The sequence below is a fragment of the Chinchilla lanigera genome, unplaced genomic scaffold (genome assembly GCF_000276665.1).
Source record: "Chinchilla lanigera isolate Chin_1 unplaced genomic scaffold, ChiLan1.0 scaffold00002, whole genome shotgun sequence".
Taxonomy (NCBI): Eukaryota; Metazoa; Chordata; class Mammalia; order Rodentia; family Chinchillidae; genus Chinchilla; species Chinchilla lanigera.
Window position 1 is genome coordinate 46,637,401 of NW_004955403.1, and position 6,260 is coordinate 46,643,660.

At 44.0% G+C, this 6,260-nt stretch overlaps 1 protein-coding gene across 2 annotated transcripts in view; it reads right to left on the bottom strand.

The window, feature by feature from the left end:
• Nucleotides 1-222, bottom strand: part of Entpd4 (ectonucleoside triphosphate diphosphohydrolase 4) — a 28,412-nt gene extending 28,190 nt beyond the window's left edge. For both annotated transcript variants that reach the window (XM_005373701.2, XM_005373700.2), the window contains exon 1: nucleotides 27-222. The gene's annotated coding sequence lies outside the window, so the exon portion shown is untranslated. The remainder of the gene's footprint in view (nucleotides 1-26) is intronic.
• Nucleotides 223-6,260: the final 6,038 nt, after the last annotated feature.

Consider the following 6,260-nt stretch of genomic DNA (forward strand, 5'->3'; position numbering starts at 1 on the left):
CTGGTCCGCGCCTTCCTGCGCCTCACCTGCTCGGCAGGCCGGGGCTCCCGGGAACGGGGGGCCGCGAGCGGGCTCCATAACGGCCGGGGAGGGCGCAGAAGCGGCGGCGCCAGCGGCTGAGAGAACCCGGCTTCCTGGAGGCTCCGCTCCTTTCCGGGAGCCTCACTGAGCGCGGCCCACCGGCGTCCGCGTCACAGCCCGCGTCCGGAGCGCGCGCGTTGGCGGCGGGAGCGCGCACGCCGAGGGGGCGTGTCTTTTGCAGGGCGGGGCCGGACCGGGTGATTGACACTGAGTGCGGAGCGGTCCGCTCCACGCAGCTCCGCGGACTGGATGTGCAATGTGACTGCGGTGTCCCTTCGGTTCGTGGTGTTTCTCGCCCGCCCTCGTTTGACTGGCTGTCAGCGAACCTCAGTGTGCTGAGGTTTATCATTCCTTAGTCCTTCTGAGAGCTATGGAAAATGACACTTGTTGCTCAATTGTGAACATTTTTCCAAATTTGCCCGTTAGGATTCCTATTTCGTAGATGGAAAATAGGGACTTGTCATTCAGTGACCCCCCGGGGGGCCCCAGTATGGCATATGTTAGAGCCTATCCTGAGGGAGGCAGAGGGCACCATTCCCTCCTCCACACCCCACGCACAGAAAGGTCACGAGGAGAAATGCTGTGAAAGGCACGCCTCCTGAGATGGCCCAGTGACCTACACTCAGCTCAAGGCCCTCACTAGCTCAGCAATCAACGGCTTTGAAGTCTCAGATCTTTGCCCTTGAGAGCCGGAAGAGGCCTTGAGAATCATGGGTTAGATCAGAGACCGGAAGTGCCAGCTTGCACACTTGAAAAGGTTTTTAAAAGTTACAGCCCTTGAAACGTCTACTGTATTCCATTAGCAAGTAAAACAATGCTGGGGCAGATCTGGGGGTTGCAGAGTTCAAGGCAGAATCCTTGGTGTAGTACTCACTTGGGTCACCTGTTCCTCCAGGTAATGTTCTTCTCCGATGCAGATGCTGTTCATGCAGCAAGGCTAGCAGTGATGAATGATTGAGAATTAAATAATTGTTGTGTCCCAGGATCTACAAAATCCATCAATGTCCACCGGAAATTCTGTACACAAAATGATATAATAACTGCATATAGCCTATACCTCCCTTCCATACCCTAAATCATTTCTAGATTCCTTATCAGACCTAATCCAATGGAGTGCTACTTCACTGTTTGGGGAGTAGTGGCAAGAAGAAAGTTTGTACATGGTCAGTACAGATGTGATTTTTTTGTTTTTTTGGATTTTTTATTTTTAAGTAGCAAATATTGGCAATACATAACAATTACATTCCTTGTGGGAACTTGGCACTTGTACATAACACATCTCAATTCTTTTTCATCCTCTTCCCCCTCCTACCCTTTTCCCTCCATCTCTTAATCCCCATCCAATTTGAGAAAGATGTATCTATTTCCCATTATCTATCTTTTATTTTGCTCTTTATATTTTGGGTTTCTCATGTGAGAGAAACCAGGTAATATTTAACTTTCTGTTTCTGCTTTACTTCACTTAACATTATGGTCTCAAGGAGCATCTGTTTTCCTGCAAATGGCTCAAATTTATTCTTCTATATGACTGAGTAGTACTCCATTGTGTACATACACATTTTTTTATCTGTTCATCTGTTGATGGATGTACAGTCTGCTTCAAAGAGTTCACTGTTGCAAATTGTGCTGCTATAGACATGGGTATGTATGTATCACTGTGAAATAATGTCTTTAACTCTTTTGGGAACATACTTAAAATGGGAATAGCTAGGTTATCAGATTAATAATATCCCTTAGTTATTGCAGGCTGATCAGGTCTGAAATCTGAATGAGTGTACAGCAAAGGCTAAATAAAAAGAGGGAAATGGAATGGTTTCAGGGCTCCAGGAGGATCAAAGCCCTCTCACAGAATTCAAGATTCTCTTGGGGCTAAGACCAAGACCTTCTCTGGGTGACCCATATTTATTTAGTTATTGGAAGAAGGGAGGGGAGCACTCAAGAAGGGCAGAATCACTTAGGGACTTCTCCAAGTAAAGTAGTAAATTAATCCTTAATAAGGATTAAGTTAATCCTCTCAGGAGTAAGATGCCTGAGGCTACAATCTTTATCTAGTTGAGATTGGATCTAGGTGTCTTTAGCTGTGATCTTGTTTTATCCTTTAAGGCTTTCCAGCTTCATCCACCATTACAGGTTTTAGTAGGGATTAGTGACTCACAGAGGTTCACTTACTATGAGTCTGCCTTGGACAGATTCACAAATGAACATGAAAAGCCAACTGATTAATTTAAATCCTGCTCAGGACTGTTTCATAGTGGTCTCCATCACTGGGTCAAATGGAATTTGTAGTGTTAGTTTTTTAAGGAATCTCCATACTGATTTCCATAGTGGCTGTAGTAGTTTACATTCCCATGAACAACACAGAAGGGTTCCTTTTCCCCTCAGATGCAGTTTTTAAAAAATTATATTTCTGTGCTTGGTTGAATCCACAGATATGGAACCCACAGATGTGGAACACCAGGAGTATCAACTTTTTAGTATGCTCCACATCTGCATCATGCAGCCACAGAAGGTTAGAGCCAGGGACTGTAGAAACTATCTAGTCCTGTCACTTTGTTTTACAACTGAGGAACCTGGAACTCAGAGATTGTAGTTACGTGAGCAAGTTCCCCAGGAGGCAAGAGCGGAGAACAAAACCAACTAATTTCCAACTAACTTTTAAACTAACTTCCTCCCTTCCTTCCCCCCTCCCCCCCATTTGCCTTCCTTCCTTCCCTCCCTCCCTCCCTCCTACCCTTCCTCCTTTTCCTTCCCTCCCTGTCCCCTTTCCTTCCTTCCTTCCTTCCTTCCTTCCTTCCTTCCTTCCTTCCTTCCTTCCTTCTTTCCCTCCTTCCTTCCTTCCTTCCATAGTATGAAGGATTAAACCCAGGGCTTTAGCACTCAGCTACATCTGCAGACCTTTTTAAATTTTCACTTATCTATCTTAAAATTTGAGACAGGGTCTTGCTAAGTCATCTAGGCTGGGTTTGAGCTCTTGCTCTTTCTGCCTCAGCCTCTCAGAGTTCTGGGATTATAAGTGTGTGCCACCACATCTTTCCCTGAATAGTGTTTCTGTCTTCCACCTTAGTATTCTGGCAATCTGTTGCTGTAAAAAAATTAAACAGCTTGGATAATTCTCACAGTAGAAAAATCCTGCAGCATAGAGCCAAGGTCAGCTTTGTGAATCTGGCATAGTTGGCTGCTGACATGCTCTGATTTTAGGGCCAGGCTCTCTCAAAATTATCTTCCCTTCAAAATCACTCACATTTGAGATATTGTTCTGGAATTGTGATAGTCTCTTTTTAGAAGACCACTACGAAAAATGCCAGACTAATCTCTTACTGCATCATGCACATGTAATAATTAGCTGGTAAGATCTAAGAAAGAAAAGTACAGTGCTGTAGTCAGTGTTTACAAGGGGAAAGATTTAATACAGGACACACAATTTATAGGATTATTTTATAATATTCACCCAAAGAGTCAAATGCAAAAGAGTGAGGGAGATCTGTCCACACACTAGAGACCCAAAGAATCCAGTTGAGGGCCTGGATCCCATGGCAATGTCCTGCACAATTCTAACTGGAGGCCTAGATCTCACACTAATGTCACATGCCTGTTAATATCAAAGATCTGCACTTGGAAGGCCCAAAGGTCAGTGGTGGAATGTAGGGAATTGCTGAATCTGAAAATTGATCACACATGTGGGGGTGAAGCAAACCTGAGGCGATCCAGGGGAACAAATTGCTTTAGTCTGGAGAACACCAAGCCCCAAGACAATCCAAGCAATAGGTTGCTAGGTAAAGTGGGTGTCACGTGACAACAGCCTGCCAAATGTATAAACAAACACTCTATGGTAATTGAGCAGTTCCTTTCCTCCCATCCAAAGAGAGGGTGCAACCTGATCTCAGTTTTCTGTATATTGTCTCTTATCTTTATTTCTCCATCCTCTCACTGTCCTTACCCCAGGAACCTTGAGAGCCTTGAGGGCCGAGGCAGTGGAAGCTAGAAAGTGTGCACCAATGGGGTGAAGGATCTGTGCCAGCAGGCTAAGGGATCTGCACTGGAGCCAGGAAGCAACACTCAAGGTAAGGATTAGAACTCCTGAAAGAACCACAGCCATCCTCAGTGATAGCAAGGACCTGAGCTCCTCTGTTGATGAAAAGAGCTGAGTTCATGTCAGGAAAACCACCTAGACAAGTTTCTCCAAGAAGATCAACAGCACAGCATCTTCCCTTCCATTTCTGTTTTTATACTATTGGCAACAATTTTCAGGTAGACCTTTCACACCCAGAATCACACTGATTCAGCTCAGCTAGGTGTTGTAAGTTGACCATTAGTTAATCTACCATATACAGGAAAGGATGAAAACATGGTGTATTAGTTCCCCAGAGCTGCTGTAACAAGTTATCCTAAACTGGGTAGCTTAAAGCAGCAGAACTGTATCATTGTCCACTTGTGAAGACTGGAAGTGTGAAATCAAAGAGTCAGGCAGGCTCTGCTCTCTCTGAGGACTCTTAAGAGAAGATGTTTCTATACTTCGTAGCTTCTGATAATTGCCAGTGATCCTAACCTTCTTCAGGGTTGTAGATATATCACTTCCATCTCTGCCTCTGTGGTCACATGTTACCTCTGTGTCCTGTGTCCAAATTTCCCTCTTCTTATAGACAGGACTCATACTAGATTTAGATCTCACCTTCATCCAGTGTGACCTCATTATACCTTGATCACAACTGTGAATAAGGTCACGTTCACAGGTTCTAGGTGCACATGAACTTTTGAGGGACCACGTTCAACCCAGTACATGAGGAGATCATTCTGGGAAGGGCTTCTTTAAGGAAGTTATTTTTGAGGTCACACCTGCAAGATGGCAGAAGGATGAATTCTGGGTTATACTGTATGAAGAAGTGGCATTCCAGGCAGCGGAAAGAGCAAAGAAGCTGTTATGGTTTGCTTATGAAGTGCCCCCAAAGATTCATGGATCAAGGGCTTGATTGTCAATGTAGCAAAATTGAAAAGAAGGACCTAGAGAGGTGACTGGATCACAAGAATGCTGACGTCTTCAATGGATTAATCCACTGAAGAGTTAATAGTTGAATGGGTTGTTAGAATGTAGGGCCTGATTGGAGGGAGTATGATTTCAGTTTACATAGAAAAAAATTGACCAAATTCAACATCCATTTATGATTTTAAAAAAAATTTCCCTAGGCACAATGGCACCCACCTGTAATCATAGGTACTGAGGAGGCTGAGGCAAGAGGATGGTAAGTTTCAGGTCAGCCTTGGCAATTTAGCAAGAACTTGTCTCAGAAGAGAGAAGAGGAGGGTATAGTTCAGTGGTATATCACATGCCTAATATTCACTGGATTCCTAGATTCAATTCATAGTCCCACCAAAAAAAACCCCCAAACTAAACAAAAACAAAACTCTTTCATCATCTTTCTTAGGTTGATAGTGTGCCTAGAAAGGAAACCTAGCTAACATCTAAGTTCAAGGTACCTCAGTATGTGTCTGGGATTTAAAAGCACTAAATGAAATATTGAAAAAAGGATGCAACACCTGGAGCTGCAGAAGCCATCTTGAAACCATGAGGCAATAGCCACACAGAAAAGAAGCCAACATTATATATGGAATCGAAAGCTAGAACTGCTTGGGTCCCTCGTGACATCATTAAACCATTGAACTAATACCAGAACCTGTATCTACTTTCTGATTTCTTGTAATGAGAGAAAGGTAAACCTTTCATTTGTTTAAAATGCTTCTCCCTAGATGTTCCATTACTTGTTAAGTCCTTTTTGGGGGGAACTGGGGGTTGAACCAAAGGATTTGCACTGAGCCCCATCCCCTTGAGATAGTATCTCATTAAGTAGCTAAGTTACCCCAGCTGGGCTCCAACTTGCCTCAGCCTTCCAGAGTGTTGGGACTGCTAAGTCTTTGAAAATATTTGTTCATTGATTGATTGATTTTCTTAGGGTCATAAAACTGAATGGGAGGCAGGAAGATTTAAGGTGAAGAGTATCACACTGGGGGTGAGGGTGGGAAACCTGAATCTAGTTCCTGTTATGCTACCAAATGACCCTGACAGCTTAGAACATTTAATGTCTCTCCTTGGTGCTCCTTACCCATATATAATTCTAAAAAGTGGACAGGGGTGGTCCTAGAGTGACCTCTAAGGCTATCCACAGGTCTAAAATCTGTGATTCTAA